Below are 22286 nucleotides of genomic sequence, written 5' to 3'. Positions count from 1 at the left end.
CCCCATCTGCTCATTGTCCATCTGACCTGCAAGTGTCCATCCAGTAGCTCCCCCTGTTGGACTTTAGACGTTAGCTATTTGTGTGTTTCCTTGCAAACTTCATCTGAGAGCTGTATATCAAACTGTAATTTTATGGTCTACTAATACATATATTTTGTCACTTAAATAAGCCACATATATGAAATTAGCATGGCAATACTTTAAAAATTAGCCAAGGAGGGATAAATATGATCAAATCATATGGTATGAAATTGTCATATAAATTAATATATACTAATAACAATGAATGAAATAAAACTGGTACTTAGGTCTCCTCTAAACAACAGCAGCAAGACAATGCAAAACCTCCACAAACAAAGAAGTATTGTTCAATAGTTACATAGTTTCTTTTTTTGAGAGGTGCAAATTCAGGAAAGAGAGATGTTCCTACATCCTTGTGAATGTAATTAACACCTGTGCATTGCATACATTCTACTCAAGCAAAGTTGTAATGAGGAAAAAAACCCTCTTTTATAGTTAACATGATACCTAGCAATGATTCATACATTCAAAGCATTAATTATCCACCACACCAACAGGGACCTTGTATTTATTTTTCGTTTGCTTGATTGAATTCACTCATTATCCAGATTTTCCCCAAACAGAAAATGCTTTCTCAGAATAAATTAAAACTGGGTTTTGTCTTAATTTATTTTAATATAACAAGAGATGGTACACTGCAGTTCTGATGGTGAACGCTTTTCAAGAGGTACAGGGTTTATTTCAGGCATCTGCTAATAACCACAATTTCTTGTGATATTGGAGACAGAGGTATCCCAGGCTTTGGGAAGTTGTCAGAGGCACACATCCAGGTGGGCCACACACACTGACAGCGAGCCTGTGTTCTGACTGAGGACTGGCATCACATGGATGTTAGCTACAGCAGGGAAGTCCACTGCAAAGGAAAATAATGTCAGGCTTCACAGTCCCATCCAGGTTCTCATTACACACAGTAAAGTAAACACTAGTAAAATACGGTCACACCAGCTTGTTTAGATTGAAGCTTATGTCTAAATTTAAAATCATAAAGTGTACCTTGTCTTTCCGCACCTATCTGTTGGATGTGTACAGATATTGGTCTGTACTAAAACACTATGTCCTTAACAGACAAAAACAAAACAGAAAGCCCACTGTGCTCCGCTTAGACAGTAACCTACTCCTAGGAAGATGACATTTAATATTAATGTATACCATAGTACAACTGTAGAAAATACTATAGCAGGGGGAATATTACCATGTATCAGCTGCAAGTTTCTAAATAAATGCAGCACAGTTTGCTGATAGTAAATACATACATTGCATATATACTTATATTAATATGTATATTCAACAAGTTGTATATACAAATAGGCAAATTAACTATATCGGCCAGTGCCTCCCTGTAATTTTTCCAGACATTCTCAATGGGATGCTGTGAATGACTTTGTATATAGGAAAAAGCTCCTTTCTACTAGTGCAGACATGCTTTCCAGGATTTGTGTTTGACTGCTGCCAATTTCCATCTCTAGACTGGAGCCATCTGCTCTGACGTGGCTGCCGTGACAGTCCTAGGCTCACTAAAGCAGTTGTCCCTCGTACCATCAGTGTTCATGACAAGTTTTGCAGCCTCCCTGTGTGTAAAGCAAGTGGACATGTACCACAGATAAAACTAGGTTAAGAGCTTGGTAAAAAGTCTCTGTGCTAAATTAGTTTAACTGTTTCAACTCCATGCCTGAGCATGATTGTTGGTGGCTCAAACATTATGTGCTACTTCCAGCAATTTCCATACTCATTAGCAGATATACTTGGCAAGCAGAAGCCTAGCATATATTTAATTATGTATACCATTTAAACAGAAAGAAAAATAAAGGTAATTTTTACTAAGCACTGATTTAAATTAAGGGGTACTGTGCACACTATTTTGTGGCTTCACCACATCAGGGTTTAATAGTTTGTGAACTTACAGAAAAAAAACTAAGTGGAGATGACATGTCTGAAGTCACTAAGATGAATGCTTAACCACTTGAGATGGAAAGCCAAATGAGATGGAGCATGCTACCACAGCACCTAAGCTACCTGGGATTCAAGGTTTAGTCCAAACATCAAAAATGCAGGCTCACCAAATAGCTGAGCAATTGAGGCAAGCAGACCCAGGATTGCCAGAAGCTGGTGGTGGATTAGTATTTTTCCCTGGTGTAAGAAGAGACTGTGAGAGCCCATCCCATGTGAAGGGATGCTCTCTCAGCCTGGACATATGGGGGAGGGCCTAGGCCGGGCCCAGGATGATGTGGTAGACTTTCCGGAGCCCCCATCGAGGGCCCTACCCTGCCTGGGGAGTGGAGGGTGGATGGGGTGGGGGCAGGTGCGGGGTTTTGGGGAGTGGAGGGGAGAGAGAGGGAGAAGGGATTTTCATGTGAAGCAAGCTTGTTCCTAATTTGAACTAATAATAAACAGAAGAAAATTCTCTTTTTCCAAATGCATTCTAAGAATATAAGACCTACTAGAAATTTTAAATGGGGAAAAGGCAATATTGGGGTTCATTTTTTTATAATTTAACATTAAACTGATGGGAATTGTGAATATTTGTCTCAGACATAATGTGGGTAATTTGGGGTCTCATTGGAAATAGGATAATGGTGAATGAAAATTTTCAACCAACATATAGGAAGCTTTTTAATAGCAAGAAGATCGACATTTTTATTTTTAAAAGAAGGTTCTTTCTCCAAAACTGCTTTCAAGGTGACACGTCAGGTAACTGAGAGGCACTTTAGATGAATAGGAGAGATAAAAAATTTACTGTGACTATAAAGCATATGACAAATTTCACATAGGCCAAGAAGCCTTCCCCCACTATTTTAACTACATAATTTTACCTCCTAGAACTTAACTCAAAATCAGTTATACTAGGATCTCTAACACTAAATTCAAAGTTTCATTTAAGTGTAATTCAAAGGGTTGTGCTTCGTTCTTTCTGTTCCATACTATAACCTACATACAGCATGAGTTTTTAACTCTTTTTAGCTTTTATTTGTTTTCTTTTTCTCTTTACTAAATAACTAATTACTAAATAACTACTAAATAGCTTCTACTAATGATTCTCAAACGGTCCTAAGTTCTACGATGTGTTTTAAAACCATTTTAAATGTAACTTAGGACAATCATGCAACTCTACTTAATCCCACTACAGAAATTTGGAACTTCTGTTTTTTCAAATGCATCCTAAGACTACAAATGCACAAACAGATCACTTATCTACCCTAGTCATCTATCTGTCAATCATTCCAACTATCTATAAATGGACTCTCTCATTCTTTCTTAAGTATTGGTGTGTGTCTTAGAGCTGCCAATGATACTTTATAACACACACTCTTTATGACTTATCAAATAAAGGAATTTATGGTAAATATAGTAATTCTATTGTACCAAGAAGTTGTGGGATAAATAGTGAGGCTGGTGGTACAGGATGCTGTCTTGGTCAATTAGTGAATCATGGTAATAACCAACAAGACAGAGTAAAAATTTAGACTGCAACTAAATAGGGGTAAAAATAGCTATGTTTGTGGCACACAACTTTAATCCCAACACTTGGGAGCAGAGGTAGGCTGATCTCTGTGAGTTTGAGGCCACCCTGGTTTACATTGTGAGTGCCAAGATAGGCTCCAAAACAATACAGAGAAACCTTGTGTCGAAAAAACAAAACAAACAAAAAATATCTATGTATGTAAACATACATAGATACATGTAGGCAAAATGAACTATATAGAGAAAAAATGGGGGTATTTAACAGAAGTCCCCCACCCAGTAACTAAATTAAAGGGATGGGTCAATATTTCAAGAAAGAAGAGATTGATATAGTCAATTCTGGGAAATGAATGAATGAAAAATAGAAGAGTAACTACAGACAGATGGAAACTTGGGCTATGTTACTACAAGAAGGAGGAAGTGCATTGAATTTCAAAAACTGAACAGTTATCTTAGAGTGTAGTCTACTATTTCAAGAACTTTGCATAAGAGAAGTATTTGATCACCCCAGAAAAAAGCTATACTTTCAAATTATGAAATAAATTTGCTCTTATATTATTCATGTGACACTTGATGAATTTTTTACTGTTAAAAAATGATTTCTTAGAAGAAGTACAGCTAGACACCTGATTATGAAATTTACAACTCCCTTCCCTCTATACAAAATTACAAAAAGAAATTCTAATAGTAAATACAAGTTATTCAAAGTATATTCCAAATATAAATATTTTAGCATCTGCAAATTAACTTTCAAAGGACCAATATTTCTATTTTAATGTTTTCTTTTCTGCTTAATAATTAATTTTAAAACAGGTATGTTTTAAATAATAGGTGAAATTATACAGAACTGAAGATTTTCAGAGGGTACTGAAAATGTACCTCAGAGAAATGTCAATTTCCCAACATTGATGATGTTTATAGATCATTTTAGGGTTGTGTCATAGACTGATTACAAGTAGATACTGTGGCTTAAATGCAAACTTATTTTTCTATAGGCTCATGTTCTTGAACATTTGTTCCCCATGTTTGACACTGCTTGGGAAGTTACAGAACCTGAGGGAGGTGGTGCCTTCCTGGAAGAAGTACTTGCAAGGCCTGGCTTTAAGAGTGTGTATCCTGTAAAGATGATAAAATATCAAGTGCTATATTTAATTAATATTTCCTACAAACAGATTATTAGAGTTCATGGAGAATAAATGTGCTAAGCACTTGCAAATTCTGGTTGGCTACAGCTTTAGAGATACATTTTTTCCCAACTTTTTTTTATTTGAATTAGAAACAGGATTGTTTTACATGAAAATCCCACCTTCTCCCACCCGTCCTCCCCTACCACCCTCCCCAACTAAAACCCTACCTATCACATATACTTTCTGCTCCCCCTGGATGGTGAGGCCTTCCATAGGGTGTCATCATACTCTATTGTATCCTTTGGGATAGGACCTAGGCCCACCCCCGTGTGTCTTGGCTCAGGGAGTATTCCTCTGTGTGGAATGGGCTTCCAAAGTCCACACCTATGCTAGGGATAAGTACTGAACTTCTACAGGAGGTCCTGTAGATTTCCAAGGTTTCCTCACAGAAACCCATGTTCCTGGGGTCTGGATCAGTCCCATGATGGTATTCCAGCTATCAGTCTGGGGACCAAGAGTTCCCCAATGTTCAGGTCAGCTCTTTCTGTGGGTTTCACCAGCCTAGTCTGGAGCCCTGTGCTTTCACTCATCCTTTTCTGCATCTGGGTTCCAGTTCAGTTCTGTGATTAGTTGTAGGTGTCTGCTTCTACTTCTACCAGCTGCTGGATGAAGGCTGTAGGATGGCATATAAGTCAGTCATCAATCTCATTATCAGGGGAGGGCATTTAAGGTAGCCTCACCTCTGTTGCTTAGATTGATAGCTGCTGTCATCTTTGTAGATCTCCAGACATTCCCCTGGTACCTGATTTCTCTGTAAACCTAAAATGTCTCCCTCTATTATGGTATCTCCATTCTTGTTATCACCTATTCTTTCCCTGACTCAACCTTTCTGCTCCCTCATGTCCTCTGCATCCCTCCTCTTCTGCCCTTCTCATTCTCCTAGCTCCCTACCCCCTCTTCCCGTGCTCCCAATTTTCTCAGCATATCTTGATCCTTTCCCCTTCTCCAGGGGAACATGTATGTCTCTCTTAGGGTCCTCCTTGTTTTTTAGCTACTTTGGCAGTGTATTTTATCATCTTTACATAACTCTTCAAATCCTTACCAGTATGAAAATATACATATGTAAATGAAGATTTATATGCATCTAGCAAACTATCCAAATTATAATTAAAGTTTTGTTTATTATTGAATGGACTTGGAGTGTATTTTCTTCTAATTGTAACTACATCAGCATAGGTTTTGCTAAAATAAACACAAGTGCACTATAAAAAAAATGAGTGTGTATCCTGGATCTACTTCCAGGTTTGTTTTCTTCTTAATGGCAGATGCTTGTTATACACTGGCCTCTGCTTCTGCCGTCACACTTTACTGGCCAATTCCCTTGAATGGCAAATCAGAATAAATCCTTCCTTGCATCCTTAACTTGCCTCATGTCAAGCAGTTGGTCACTACAACAAGGAAGAAAATAATATTGATATTAAGGATATAAAGGTGGGTTATTTGGCTGTTCTAGAAGGCAGTTACTTTTCTCTTCTTGGCCAACTAGAAAGATTCTCCTCCTTAGGAACTTTCCTGTGAGAGCCAGCAGCCCCTATCAGTACTGACTGTGAGCAGAGGATGAAAGGCTGGGCAGCCTTAAGAGGCAAATCGGCCTTAGAATCACCATGGGGCAGTTTGCAATCATATCCTAAATTCAGTGGAATCCATCACAGTTTGGACCTCTTTGCTGCCCCTAACTAACTGAATGGTTCATCAACTTACAGTGTGTTCAATCTGAGGCAAAACCCTCCTGATACACCTCCCTATTCCTTTCCCATCCTCATATTTCTTGATCCTAGGTTGACACAAAAACTAGAGTTGAACTAAAATAAATAGAATTCAATTGAGGTAAAAGGGCAATTTAAAAATAATAGTTGACCTTTACTGTGAGGAACAGAGCTCTGGATCCTCATGGCCCTTTTGACAGCAGAGCTGAGTCTGGAGGCTTGTGTGGCCAGGCAGTGCTGTGGAAAACAACAGCAGGCTGTCTGCCAGCTTGTTTCGTGTTTGATTTACCCATCTCTGCCATCTAAATGAATTCTGTCAGAACTTCTAAAATCAGCACATTTCTAAAAGCAGAGTTTTCTCCAAATTCCTCCTACTTTTCAGATTTTACTCAAAAGTGATAACAGAGTAGATTTGTAATGTCACTTTCAGACGATACTTTTCCTGTTCTGATATTCCCTTGTTCTTGTGTTTATTTACTAGAGTTTCATTTCCCTTGCTTCTACACATTTAATTTGGGAAAACTATGACATCTGAAATTTTTTATGTCACTTGCCACTTGGAACCAATTAGATTGTTAAAATAATAGCTAAATTCATTTCCCTCATCACTTGGATATCCAATGATGGACATTTACATCATGTAACTATCGGTTGTGAAATGTCACTTATTACCATCTTCAGGCTGTGGAGTTTTCAGCACATTTCAGTTTGGGGTCCAGCACTATTTCGTCACTATTTGACAGGATCATAAACATCATGGGGTCCCAGATAGCATGTGTTTTTACAGAAAACAAACCATACTTCTAACAGCAAGAAGAACTTAAACACCTTCTGGTGCTGTGCATGCTGGTGCAAATCTGTAGTCCTATCATTTGGGAATCTAAGGCAGGAGAATTTTAAATTCAAGGCTGATTTGGGTTGCATGGAAAGGCCTTGATTCTAAACACAAAACAAAGCCATGAACTGTATATTCATGACTTTCTGGTCAAAAGTCTTTTTACTCATTAGAAAAGAAAAATTTATAAATTAGTAAATTTTCAGGGTTTATGATTGCCAATATGTATTATAAGAATGTATATATGTAGGTATGCTTGTATATGTGTATATATGTGCTTTGTGTGTGTAATATGTGTGTATGTGTTTATATGTATATATATGCATGTGCGTATATGTGTGTTTGCATATCTATCATCTACCTTTCTATCTATCATCTAATATCTATAATCTAACTATCTACCATTTATTTCCCTATGTTATTGCTGCCTGATTTTGGATGCAGAACACACTGATGTCCCTGTCACTTTTGTTTTGTTAGGGACAGGGGTGTTTTTCTAACACTCTTTCTGATAGGACACAGACCAGATAATACAGTATTTGTTACTTTCTTAATGATAGTGTCTCAAGATGGTTTCAGTCTTGTCTACTCTTCAGTAAACATCATTGTGATACATGTGTGTAAGAGAACACTCACCTAGGGAGAGGACCCATCTTGGCTGCCCTGCCCCGTCCTCAGGAGTAAACCGTCCTATTTCTTCAGAACAATAGGCATAGTTCATAGAAAAACTCTTAGGTTACCTCACAAGTCTTTAGGTGTGTTATTTCCCTGCATGCCTCAAGTTAGTGAAGCTGCTTTGGCATCCAAAGTGTCTCTTGTAGTCTTTATCTGATACACTCTATAACCAAGAAATGTTTTTGGCAAAATTACCATTAGTTTCTACTATAGCCTTCGATGAAACATACAAAGAAACAAAATCAAGGCACTAAATAGGCTCTGTGAGCCTTTTACAAGGTTAGCAAATGAGAGTGGAGACTTAGTCAATGTCCCAGGTTGATGAGAGTAGGGACTTAATTAGAGTCTATTTAACTTTCTATATCGCCAGCAAACTTCTTCAACAAAGTCTGTCACTCTACTGAGGGTCCCATCAACAGATCATTCCAACAGATCCTTGTTCTGTTTGTGTAGTATGGAATTTGTTATGCAATGTGACAAAAATTATCGTGATCCTATTCTTATTGAAGTTTTTTTTCTTGTGTCTGAACATTACTCTAAAGCCTTATAACTCAAGGGCCCATAACTTAGGGCAAATAACTCCATGTTTCTCTGCTATAGAGGGGGAAGTGCACATTAAACCATAGTTTTATGAATGTAGATGTTTCCTAGGTACTGTATCTAAGTATCAGCTAGGGTTATCTAGTACTTTAATAATACTAGTGTGTTTTTTAAGAATATTTAAAATCACAACTTTCACATTCTGTATTTAGTATTTTGTAATGAAAACAATCTAGGAAATTTTTACCCTCCTGATGAATCTGGGTGCTCTTCACTGAACTTGGGAAATCTTTACTGGCACACATACAGGAATGTCGCAATGAGGGTAAGTAACCATCAATGAACCATGTGGTCTATTTTATTTTATTTTATTCTTTATGGCCTGTATGCTAGAGAAATCATATACTTGGTGGAATTTACTGTTCATTTTAATTGTGTATAATATAAATTTGCCAATTTTAAACATTGATTTTATACCTCATTTCCTCTTTAGTTTAGTACAATTTTATTTTGTTATATTCCTTATGATGCTATCTAAAATGCCTTCTATCCCCTATTCAGCATATATTCATGTATTAGTAAGGGTTTACTATCTTTTGTTCCATGGATAGAAAGATGCACAAACAAGGAGACCATTTTCAGAAATTTATGGTCTGAGAGGAAATAAAGAGTGCATATACACGTGTTAGAGGGATGGCTCAATAAATGGTGAAGACCACTTTCTGTTCTTGCAAGGTACATAATTCAGTTTCCCACACCAGGTCAAGGGGATCACACATGCATAGAAGGTCAGCTCTAGGGGAACCCATGTCCTTGACCTCTATAGTTACATACATACATGCCCATATCCACACAAAGACACACAAGAAAATAAAAATAGTGAAAATAAATCATTATTTTAAAGAGTTCAAGACCAGCCTAGACTGAGATCCTACCCTAGAAACAAAGCAAATCAACAACAAATACCTAAAAATAGTCAGACAGGCAAATACCTCATTATGACATTTATCGTGACAGTGTCAGGTTAGTAGTGGAGACAGGGAGGATGCCACATGAAGAGATGAGGAGCTTACTATAAAGGACTTCAGGGCTGTCATCCACATACCGCACCTGGGTTGGTGGCAGCCCCTCACCTGCTCTGCAGATGCATTCCTAGCCCCTCAGTTTGGGAAGGTTTGCAGGGCCTTCTGATCTCACACTGTTCAGAACGATGGCAAGACCCCTTACTATTAATTCAATAGTTAACATCATCAGCACCCAGTGTATGCAACATTCTCTATCCAGCCCTTCCCTCTGAGTCTCCCCATCTCTAAATATCAGACTTCTGTCTCTGCTTTCTCTCCCTGTTGTAATCACTCCAAAGCTCTCCACATCCCAACTGTTGTGGATGTGGATGTGATGACTGTTCTCTCCAGGGCCAGATTGTCTCAATTCCTTTCAGAAGCCTTCTCATTATCTCCAACACCGAACTGTATGTTCTTCCTATGCTCCCTGAGAACATCTCCCACACTCCATCATTATTTCCTCATTATTCATCAATCCTCAGCGCCTGATGCTCCCTTGGCAACTACCAAGGATAAATAGTGAGAAAGAAGAAAGTGTTCAGTGAATAAATTCATGATAGAGTGATGATGGGGAAGCAAGGGTTAACTCACATGAAGAAATAGCTGGTGCTGGATTATATATAAAGAAGTCATTAGTGACTTTAACTAGAGTTCATGCAACATCATTCCCTTATGGGTTCCATGATATATTTAGAGTTGAGCAAAACATGATTCCACGAAACATATTTTCAACATGAAAGAGGTATTAATTTCTCTGGAAGTGTTAGGATATAAAATCTATGTTATTTCACAAATCTATAACCAGAGAACTAAAATTAATGTTATATTATTTAATATGTAAATATAATTGTTCATCTGGTAAAATAGAGAAATATTAGCTATAAGGAAATTAAAGGAAGTCAAACATAATCAAAATTACCCTGAAGCAGTTAAGACTCCCTTAAGCATCTCTAAAATGAGACATGACACATCAATCTAGAAAATGACTCGTGTTCTGAGCTTCACATCCCAACTTAACACTTAGCAGGTAGTAATTATATTTGGCTTATTAATTTTCACTCAAAATAGCACACTAAAGTAATGTTAAAATATGTCAATTAGGTTGCCACCAGGTAAAACTACAAAGGTTATTTGTGTAATTCACAAATACTTACAATTATTGATAAAACTGTACTTGTCAAATTTGTACTTTAAATCAGTTTTGGTTTTTCATATAAACATATTTATATTCATTTGGCTTCTGGGTAACAGTGTTGATTAAAATTAACATCAATGTTTTTAATTCATTAGAAGATCTTGTTTCCAGGGTTAATTAAGATGTGTCTCAGGATTGTGTACATTATACTCTTATCTGTCCATGGAATCCGGTGTATTTTCATTAAGTGTCTCATGTATAGAAGAATTAGAGTAAGGAAGATAAAGCCATTCATTGTTCTAAAGCCTTATTGGAAACAATGATTACCATTTTGCTCGTTAATATGAGTCTCTGTCTTCTTCCCCTGGAGACGCTGAGTCAGTGTTTAGGGCTACAATTTTTACAATCTGCATATCAAATCAGCACAAAGGGAACTCTGAAGTTCATTACTGCAGTGGTTATTTTTCTTGTAGCTGTGACAACATACCCGACAAAAACAATTTGAGTAAGGAAGAATTTATTTCATTTCACTGGATACCATGTCAGGGAAGTCATGGTGGCTGAGGCACAAGGCAGCTGGTCACACTGCAGCCACACTCAAGAGGTGAGAACAATGGCTGCTGTTGCTCTGCTTGCTTTCTCTCTTTTATATAGTACTGAACCCCAGTTCTGGGATCATTATACCACGAGTAAAAAACAATGACATCTTGAAATTTGCAGGCAAATGCATGGAACTAAAAGAAACCATCATGAGTGGGGTAACCCAGACACAGAAAGACAAACATGGTATGTCCTCACTCATAAGTGGATATTAGACATAGAACAAAGAATTACAAGCCTGCAATGCAAACCCAGAGAAGCCAGTAAACAAGGAGAACCCTAATAGAGACATACATGAACTCCCCAGAAGGAGGAAGGGATAAGATCTCCTTAGTAAATTGGGAGCATGGAGGGAGAGGGAAGAGAGGTAGGAGAAAGAGGATGGGAGAAGGGGTGGGGGGAGGAGAACATGAGGATCAGGAAGGTTGAGTTGGGGAAAGGACAGAGAAGGAGAGCAAGGAAAGAGATACCTTGACAGAGGGAGCCATTATGGGGTTAACGAGAAACCTGGCACTAGGGAAATTCCCAGGAATCTGCAAGGATGACCCTAACTAAGAATCTAAGCAATAGTGGAGAGGCTACCTTAAATGCTCTTCCTCTAAAATGAGATTGATGACTACCTTATATGCCATCCTAGAGCCCTCATCCAGTAACTGATGGAAGCAGAAGCAGAGATTCACAGCTAATCACTGGGATGGAACTCCTTGTCAAGACCATGCTGGGGACACCCACAGAGACAGCTGACCTGAGCTGGGGAACCTGCATAAGTCTCAACTAGGCCCCCATAAGTGGGGAGCTTAGGCAGTCTGTAGGGCCACTGGCTGTGGAAGCAGCGTTTATCCCTAGTTCATGAGTTGGCTTTTTGGATCCCGTTCCCTATGGAGGGACACTTTGCTCAACCTAGATACAAAGGGAGGACCTCTGTCCTGCCCCAAACAGAGTTTGATGATTCCCCCGTGGGAAGCCTCACTCTCTCTGAGTAGTGGATGTGGGGGTTGGATGGGGGTTTTGTGGAGGGATTGGGAATATGGGAGGAAGAGGGAACTGGGATGGGTATGTAAAATAAGGTTGTTTTGAAAATAAAATGATGGGACTTCCCATTTTAATTGACCCAATCTAAATGAGTCCTGTGAGCAGGTTTCAGAACTGTCCTGATAAGTTACTCCAAGTTCCTCATGATGCCAATCGATATAATACAGAAGTTAGGTGCAGATTTCCAGGAAAGACATTAATATTACAACTCATACATGAGGGTGTGCTCTTGAGTTAGTCATAAGAAGCAATGACATTTTTGATTTTGGATGTAGGAATGAAATACACTTATTATGTGTTGTAAATATATAGGATGTTGGAAACATACTTGACTGTTTCTTATAAAGTAAACCCATATATTCCAAACAGGGATGTCATAGAATTAATAATAAAGCAAGAAAGAAACTTGAAATTTATTTAAAGAACCAACTATATTTTGCTCTTTAAACCTTAGTTCAGAAAGCTTTTTATCCATTTATTTATTAATCAGTTGTCTTAACTAGATTGCTGTCAGCCTGTACAATGGGCTCTGTGGAAAATTCAATAGTCTGTCTCAGTTGTCAGCTCTCACTGAGACACTTTGCATACCAGTGCCATTGACTGATCTTGGTTCATAGCCAATTGAAACAAAAGACTCAGTGATTCCAGTGATAATTCCCTCAGTTCTCTTCCCTCAGAAGACAACCAGTTCCCCTTATGCTCTGCTCAGCAACTCCTGCCACAAATGAGTTATTTCATCTGATACTTATGTGATCATTTTCCTTTGGAATTTGTGGAGAAATTGTAAAACAAATTGCAATCTCACAATGGGATATAAACTTGCAGACAGAAAATTTAATAGTTTGTTACCGCTGAAAACTAGCAGGAATCACATAGATTTTTCAAACAATAAGTATGTTTTGGTTCTAATTTCATTATTAATGCATGCTGTATCTGATAAAGTCCACACAGGGAAATAGGAGTCATTTAAGACATAAATTAATACAGGATTTGACATACAGATATTTAAGGTTAATTGAGCATAATTTGAGTGCTGCACTCACTGCACTTACTATTATGGCCTGAAAAGAAGGAAAAGAACACTAAGTGGGTCCTATGGCGTTGTTAGGCAGGTGTAGGTCTGAGAGTGCAGCCATGATGTTGAAATAGCCTTCAGAGATACCATGAAAAGAGTGCCCTGATTGGCAATGATAAAGTTCACTTTGAACAGGCATCTTTCAGGACTATCACACAAATACTGGACCAACAAACATATATCTTCTCCTATTTTCTTGCCATCCTCACAACTAAAGACTGTCTTCTTCAACTACCAGAGAAGCATCCATAATATCTAGATAGAAAAAAAAAAACAGCCTCACCAGTGGAACAGCAAGGGTTTTGCACTCAGTAGCATATCCATCAGGAAGAAGTAATGTTACTGTTACTATGAGAAAGTCAGGTCTGGACTGAAGACCAATCCACCTAGAAACAGGAGGTATTTCCTTTGTCTTTTTTCAATCTCCATTTAGAGTCTAAAAATAATAAATTAGCTTATAAACAATCTAGGCAATATGATGTTCAGATCTCACAGAATTTGAGAACCTAGTTGAAGAGAATGGGAGATGCAGATTCCATAGTCACAAACAATTCAAGTACAATGCATTGCCTGGGTTGGGCAGTAAAATAAATAAATACACACCACAAGAGCAACAGGAATCATCTGATGACTTAAAAGGTGTCCTTATGAGAGATATTAAGTACACCCACATACTTCACTGTTAAAATTTAGTCTTCTAAATGTACTAACCAAGCCTGGCCCTGCTTACCTTCTTAAATTAGAGCAGGTAGGGTTTGTTCAAGAGGAATGTACTCAACATTCATTAAATACTTGTAAGAGATGCTCCCTGTGTAGCACAATGCTGTGTAACATATTCAATTCAAACTAAACAGGTCTAAAGGCATCCAAATGTCTAGAAGAACTGAAACTAACTTCTTGGAATGACTTATAACTCAGAGCTGTCCTTCAACTGTGCAAGGCTGATATTAAATCAGTCTCTTTCTCATAGAGATGCAGTTATCTGCCCAATAATGCTACATGGTTTTTTGAAGTCTCCTGTATCAGTCAAAAAAAAAAAAAACACTTTCTTTTGGAAATAATTGTTTCAATGGGAATGTAGGAATGCCCAGTACCCATCAGAGAAGCAAAAATGATATTTACCACATGTTCAGGCCAGAGCAATCAAGACTGTAATTCACAAAATAGAGGTGGGTATAGGAGTGAATAAATTTTTAGAAAAAAATAGCAGTAAGCACCATAAAACTTATTTGATACAGAGAATAAAGGATGAAAAGGATCACAGAAAAACTCTCCAGTTTCTGGCTTTGGACAAAGTAGACTAGTCATCTATCACCTTAAAAATGAGGGAAAATAAAAAAGTGCACTGAGGAGAAAGTGAATGAGTTTCATTTTCAGATCATCAATTTGTTGCCTACACATCACTGAAACTTCTCATATTATTTGTGCCTTCTGCCTTGAATATATGGATTTTCTTTACAGTTGAGTAAATCCATTATTTCCTCCAAAATAAAGCTGAAACTACTAAGCAGTGCTGTTATATATATTCTTGTACTCTATGGATGTCTGGCTTTTTCCCAGCTGCTTCTCTCTTTCTTTCCCCAAGAGGCAGGTTCCAGGGCTAGACTGACGACTGTGCTGCACTAAATGCATGGTTCTGCTCTAAACATTCTTCTTTTGTAAACGTCCTGATTAGAATGAATTTAATGCCACTTCCTATCTATCTTTGATCCTGTATGAAAATCTACCTCAACTTTAATTTTCAGAATGTTATGCATAAGGGGCAGAAAATCCTAAAATTGATTATTTTCTACCAGATATCCTAAAGCCTCACCTTTTCCCTTTGTTAGCATATCATAGGTCAACATTTATGTAGTATATCTTTCACTCCTAGACTTTGAGCACCTTCCTTAAAGCTTTTTAGGCACATGGATGCCTAAAAAGATGTTAGAAGCCAGGTGTTGGTGGCACACACCTTTAATCCCAGCACTCAGAAGGCAGAGGCAGATGGATCTCTGTGAGTTCGAGGCCAGCCTGGTCTCCAGAGAGAGTGCCAGGATAGGCTCCAAAGCTACACAGGGAAACCCTGTCTCGAAAAACAAAACAAAATGTTAGAAACAACAAAAAGTTAGCTTATCCATGTGCTTAAACTGCTATGTATATGAACATAATAGTATATATTTAATGAGATATTTTTAATCAAAGTAAAATGTTAAAAAGAGGCAAAAAAGAGGCAATTCACAAAATAGGCCACACAAAAATGTTCAGGAAACAAAGAAAGTGATGGTGAGATTCACCAGTTGTCAGCAGCTAATTTAACATGATTCAGCCAGCCTTAAAATTCCTAGCAATTATACCAAACTCTAAATGTGTTCTGTGTTCTCCAAGACTACGAGCTTTTGAACTTCCTCTTCATAGGCTACAGATTTAGAAACCTTGGGATTGCAAAGTCTTACTGTCAGAGGCCTGGAAATTGTCTCCCACATTTATGCCAGCTTTACAAGTGAGCACTATCATTTACAAGGAGCTGGACATAGTCTGTAAGAAATCTAGTCCAAAAGGAAACTATTCTTTTACATCTTATGATTAGTAGATGGATCAAAGCCTAGCATTCACTATAATTAACTAGAACAGATGACACACCTAGTCATGTGAGCCAGCTTCACCACAGTGACATTGTGGCATCAACTTTTTTCCACAAGGCTCAACATCCCCCTTCTCATTCTGGTAAATCTGATCTCTGTTTATCTTTCCTATTATGATAGAATTAATAATGCCCCAAAATAAATAGGTTAACATTTCAGAGTGTGACATATTAGGAAAGAACACAACTTATCAAATAAAACTGAGAGTCCAAATTAGGAAACATTAAAGTTTTTTAGAGCTAAAATATAAGAAAAAATAAATTGCTCTTAAATAAATAATATAACTCATAAGGGTCGAAAACATAAAGTTAGTTCTGTACTAGTGCTGTAATATGAAATAGAAGGCTAAAGAGCTGAATTCTAACAGCCAATAGAACTGGAGGGACAGAGTAGCTGAGTTTGAAAGTAGATTAAAAGGATTTGAGAAGATATTAAAACTAAGCAAGAGAAACTCAACAAATATATAGTAGCTGTTCCCCAAGAAAAAAAAGTCAAGAGTAGAGAACAAATTATTTCAAGTCACACTTTCAATAAGAAACCTCTGAGAAAATATTTAACAGTAGAAATTGAACAAGTACATTGGGCACCTGAGAATATGAGCTCAGAACTACCGACATAAAAGTGAAATTACTGCACATTAAAGACAGAACGAATCGCTGGGCACTAGAAGTGAAAAGAATGGGAAGCTACTTACATTATTCTCATCCATTTCACCAGCAAAACATTCTGCCACAATAAAATGTAAAGCTCATGAAAAAATGCAAGAAGAGAAAATGGAGCCAACATGCTTGTGTTGTGAGGTATTCTGTCATGAGACCTTTATAAGGAATGAAGTATGTAAGGAATTGAGACAGTGACTAGTGCTGAGAAAAATACAATCAGTAGAGAATAGATTAGAATTGGGTGATAGATATGATGTGAACTGAAATATCTTCATCTGTCTCTATTAATCAATTATGTAGAGTCTAGCCATCAATAGAGAAGGGAATATAGGTAGTCAAGGCAAAACTGCTTGACTGATGTTAGTAATATTAATATACATTTATGCATCTTATAGTGCCATAATTATTCTGATAATTCTGTATATTTGTTGTACAATAAAGCAAGTGGTGAAAATTCATTCATCTATATTATCATTCTGTCCTAAATTTCCATTTCAAGTATATGGCTAGTGGTCACGAAATGCCACTTCCCAACTAATGAATGAAAAATTACATAAAAATGTCTGATTGTAGGTTTCTAACAGTGATACCCAAACTGCATTTGTTGTGTCTTTCCAAACAGTTAAAACTGAGTAAAATCTTGATGAATAATACAAAAAATAAAAAATAAAAACAATCCCCAAATGGAAGAATATTTTGGAGACTATGAGATGACCTGAACTGTGGAAGGTGAAGAATTATATGTTCCAAATTATTTCTTGAAAAAAAAATATATATATACACACACACTATAGTAAAACCACCTCATCATCTTAGAAACAGATTCAATGCAAAGACAAAATCAAGAATCTATGTTGCCTTTCCAAGGAGCTTTGTAGATTGCTGTAGTAGTCTACTTTCTGTTACTGTAACAAACAACCAGAAGCCGAATTATGACTAAAGAAAAGATATTTATTAATCACATAGCTTAATGCTAAAAGGCATGGTTCCAACATCAGGGGCTTCAAGGCTGGGGAAATTACAATAACATTAGTGTGAGTGTGTGTGCGCACAGGTGTGCTTTGCCTGTGTGTCTGCAGTTGTCTGTGTGATAGAGCATCTTGTGATGGATATGGAGCCAGAGACTGGCTCAGGGGCAGGATGGAGACTTTTATAACAAAGTATTCTTTGAGTACCAGAGTGGGAATCTTACATGTCTCCCTTTAATATTACCCAAGGACATTGCTTCGAATGATCTAAAGACCTCCAGCTAGATCCCCAATTTGGTAAGATGTATTTATTGATGTTGTATGCATGTGTACCTTCATATATTTTGGTGTACTCCAGGTGAGTATAGGTGCCTCTGGACGCCAGTGTTTCAGATTCCCCAGAATTGCAGTTATAAGCCATTGTGAGCTGTAATATGTGGGTTCTGGGAATAATACTATGAAGAGATACACGTCCAGAGAAAGATTCACAATTGCTCTCTAAGGCTAGTTGTGGGACTAGGAGGGCGGCCAGGCCAACACCACATATCCCTATCTCTTTGTAACTGATCTAAATTCAGTGTGAACAAATTCTCCTTTATTGTCAATTGACTGAAGCACAAAAATGCTTTCACATATTTTATCCATTTTCTTTCAATGGGTCAATATGGGGAAGAGTCTTAAGGTGTCCATAGATCCAGTCACTTTATCTTCAAAATGATGTTGCTTGGGCAGTTGATGTGTGATGGCAATCCAGGCACAGTGTAACTATGTACAAAGCAGGCAGAGAATGTCCTACTAAAGACATCCTTGTCTCCCATACAGATTTATTTATGATCCTAACCGGTTCCTTTCACTGCTGCCCAAGTCCTGCACATCCACACGAAATCATACTGAAACTTGTAAGACTCCTTCTTTGTTTCCCACATTCAATCAAACCCTCACAGATTTTATTCCAACCCATTGTAATATTTCTGCACATTTTTAGACTTCCAATATTTCTTCCATTGTTTCTTTGTGAATGTACCCATTGCTCCCGCCAGGTGGCCTTTTCCCCTATTATCACATGTTGGAACAAAATCATTAATTTACCCACTCAAAGCCATTCACTCATAAATACCGCAGTCAAATAATTATTTTTCTTCAGCATGACCTTTTCATGTTTCCTTCACAGACTCACACTTTTCCCTAAGTACACATAATATTTGGATTTATCTGTGCTGGTATTTAAGGTGATACTCAGTGTCCATCGAAAACCACAGTTAATAAACAGACCATTTCTCTCAGGATGCCAGAAAGTACAATTCAAGGAGGAAGTCTTCTTGGAGTAAGAGAACCAAGAAGTTCATATCCCAAGACAAAATAGGCATGACCCTCTTTTGGTGTTTGGCAGCAAACACAAGTCTCCAAAGCAAACTAAGATTGAAATGAACATGTGTATCACAAGCTCCATCATTCCTAGCTCAACTGTGACATTTCCTATGGCCTTGTACACACTGCTCTCTTGGAATGAGCATGTGTAAATACTGATAGAATTTTTAAATTTCTTTTACTTTATCAGGTAATGATTCTGGATATCAGAAGGGCTGTAATACACAGACTGACTTTGCTTCTCAAGTGTGATCTTGGATTGCAAACAACAGCATCACCTGGGGCTCTCTCTGGGCCTTCTGATTGCGCTCTCCTCTTTAGCAGAATGTTCAAGAAGTTTGCACAATAAATTTGAGAAGCCCTGGAACCAGACTGTATTCTCTGTAATTTCAGAATTAATTTTACTCAGTGAGCAGTTAGTCATTTGGTAAACGCTTTGGGTCATTCTTTCTACACATCTATATGAAAGGAAGTCCATAGGAACCAATTACATATCTAACTTGACTTAACACTGTGCACTTTATCTAGTTCCCTAAGAGAAGAAAGTATTGCAATTTTATACCCTGTTAATTTGAAATAAAATGATAATGGAATGCATATTTGTTTCATATATATATATATTTCATAACTAGATGAGCTCAGCTCAATTAAGTCAAGATAAAATTTATCTGGTGATATTTTCTTGAATTTTAATTTTTGTTCTTTATTGTTTTTACAAATTTGTTCAGCACTGTGCCATTCAGAAAAAGCATGAAGTTTTCTATTTAATAATATCGGATGTGGTATAGGTTAGTTATGAGATACTGATGAATTACTGGTTCCTTTGGGATGTGTGCTAACAGGCTTCCTCAAGTTTTAATTAATGTCTTTACTCTTCACCTCAGAAATGTAATGTCATTCAAAGCCAATACAATGAAAATCACCACTTAAGCATTCAAGGACAGACCCTGTATTTCAATTCTATTATTTAAATCCATGAGTATAATATATAATGTTTCAAGAGGATGAAAGATAGTTTTATGTTACTCATCAAGTATCCCTATTCCATTGCATACAATCTTGTTAACACAGTAGATAGCATCCAAGATGAGTCTCAATTGTAAGCCTAAAAGGAACATTGTAATCAGAATAATGTTCATGGTGACCACATATTAATTAAAACTTATTTATATTATATGTATATCTCATTAATCTTCATTATAATTTTTATAAGTAAAAGCTGAACTAGCTGGTAATTTTAAATGAACTTTGAAAACAGAATTTCTTCACAAAAATTCAAAATTTTATCATGCAATGTTTCTTCTGACCCCAAATTACGCACTTATAATAATAGGTAGATGTATATGCAAAGTCATTATTTAAGGGTATATTTACCACATCTCAAAAATCAATCCAATAACCTCAACAAGACATTTACTTATGTTTAAATGAGCTAAATAATTCAATCATTCACACTACATTTTTCTTTTCTTTTCAAGACGTTACTATTGTGCAGTTTTTAACTATTTACAAGGCAGAATTCATACATTTTATCTGAGGAAAGTTGGTAATACTTTAATTTTAGAAGCAATATAAATGTTCTAACATATTTGGAACTAATATAATGGCGTTTAGATCTTATATGCATGTACTACCTAAAATAACTTAGATTGGAAAGGGGAAAAAATCATTAGCTCTATAATGGAAAATGACACATGATTTTTGTTCAAAGCTTGGGAAATGACAGACAATGGAAATGTACCTGACATTATTTTTATGATGGCACTAATTCACAGTTCTCATATCTCTGGGAAAAAACTCAAGTCATATTCTTTGAGCTCTCCCTAATGTCCGCTGCTAGTTGAGATCTTGAAGCACCAGAGATTTATGAAAAAAAGATACAAGGAAGCCAAGAATTTTCACTCACTCCACATTCCTTGGTCATGAAGTAAGTAAATTAGTATCTTTTCTAACTAAGTAACAAAGGATCATTTTTATTTCACTGTGTATGTGGAATGTGACAGTATCTTCCAAGGTCACCTAGCTCCATCATATAGAATAATTTGTTAGCAGCTGATATGAGGAATTCTAGGGGAGTTATCAAAGACACAGTATAAACAATAGATTAATCCTTGTAGAAAGCGAGTTCTTTTTATAAAAAAATCTTGATACCAGAACAGAATATCCAGGAAGGCCCAAGGACTGAAAGGGTAACTTGATGCTATGAATGTTTCAGCCAATGTGAACTCCTATTATGACAGGCAACCAAGCACTCAGAAACACAACTGATACACACACTGAACACATGCTGACTCCATTTACAGGTTTTTCAGTGAAAATGAAACCAAAAAGAAAACTCTGCTAAGCATGCTGAGTAATATTGTTTAAAAAAACCTAGTAAATATTACAGTTCAATGATGGAGGAACTTGAATATGTAAAATGATGATATTTTTCATGGGTATCATCCAAATGAACTTGAGACCAAATTCATTTTGTCTAATATTGTTACTGTGAGCCTCCTTATCAAAATAAACTTGCTCTTTGTTAACTAATGCATAGCATATAAGAACTACAATAAAGTTTCAAAATTACTCAGCCCATAGTTTTCCTATAACTTGTTGTCAAATGACAAGCTGATTTTCAATATCAGCATTGGTGTTTAAGGACAGTCCAATTATTGGAGAGTCACTGATTTTAGTGATAGTTACTTTGTCAAACATGCCGAGAAAGGAGAATGGATTGTGTCCATCAACATATATATCTTGCTTGAGTTCTCCACATGAAAGGACCTCAGGTGTAGGTGATTAAGCAAAATAAAGATTCAAAACTGCTATTCCTACAATTCAGGGTTCTCAATGAATGCCCAATTACATGTAAAATATTACAATGTAGGAAAAATTCCCGTGATGATGGGAAGTATTTCAAAACCATTCTGCTGAAATGAGAAAATATTTTAAATCCCTAGTACTGAAAACTATCCAACTTGGTGGCTTCTTGTTATAAGGAACACTTCAGCTTCCATTTAATAAGAACTCACAGGCAGGATTACATCAAGAAATACATTGTAAAATACAGCACAGCTGGGGCTGGAGGGAAAGGTAGGCTAGGAAAGAGCATGGACATGTCTTCCTCGTGCCCAGAAGAACCAGCTGGTTCCCAGAACCATGTCAGATGGCTCACAACTGCCTGTAGCTCTACTCCGTGGATCTTATCTGGTCTCCAGGAGTGCATGCTCTAACATGCCACATACATACAATCTCCACACTCATACCCATATACACACATTAAATACACA

General features: G+C 37.0%; 1 long non-coding RNA gene across 1 annotated transcript in view; it reads right to left on the bottom strand.

Moving 5' to 3' along the window:
• Positions 1 to 661: 661 nt before the first annotated feature.
• The window catches only part of LOC103161398, a 641004-nt gene continuing 619379 nt past the window's right edge, over positions 662 to 22286 (bottom strand). Inside the window, exon 8 of the long non-coding RNA XR_004772289.1 lies at positions 662 to 934. This is a non-coding gene — a long non-coding RNA (glypican-5). The remainder of the gene's footprint in view (positions 935 to 22286) is intronic.

This window comes from Cricetulus griseus (assembly GCF_003668045.3).
Source record: "Cricetulus griseus strain 17A/GY chromosome 1 unlocalized genomic scaffold, alternate assembly CriGri-PICRH-1.0 chr1_1, whole genome shotgun sequence".
Lineage (NCBI taxonomy): Eukaryota > Metazoa > Chordata > Mammalia > Rodentia > Cricetidae > Cricetulus > Cricetulus griseus.
Note: the sequence above shows the minus strand (reverse complement) of the source record. Positions and strands in the feature narration are given on the sequence as shown.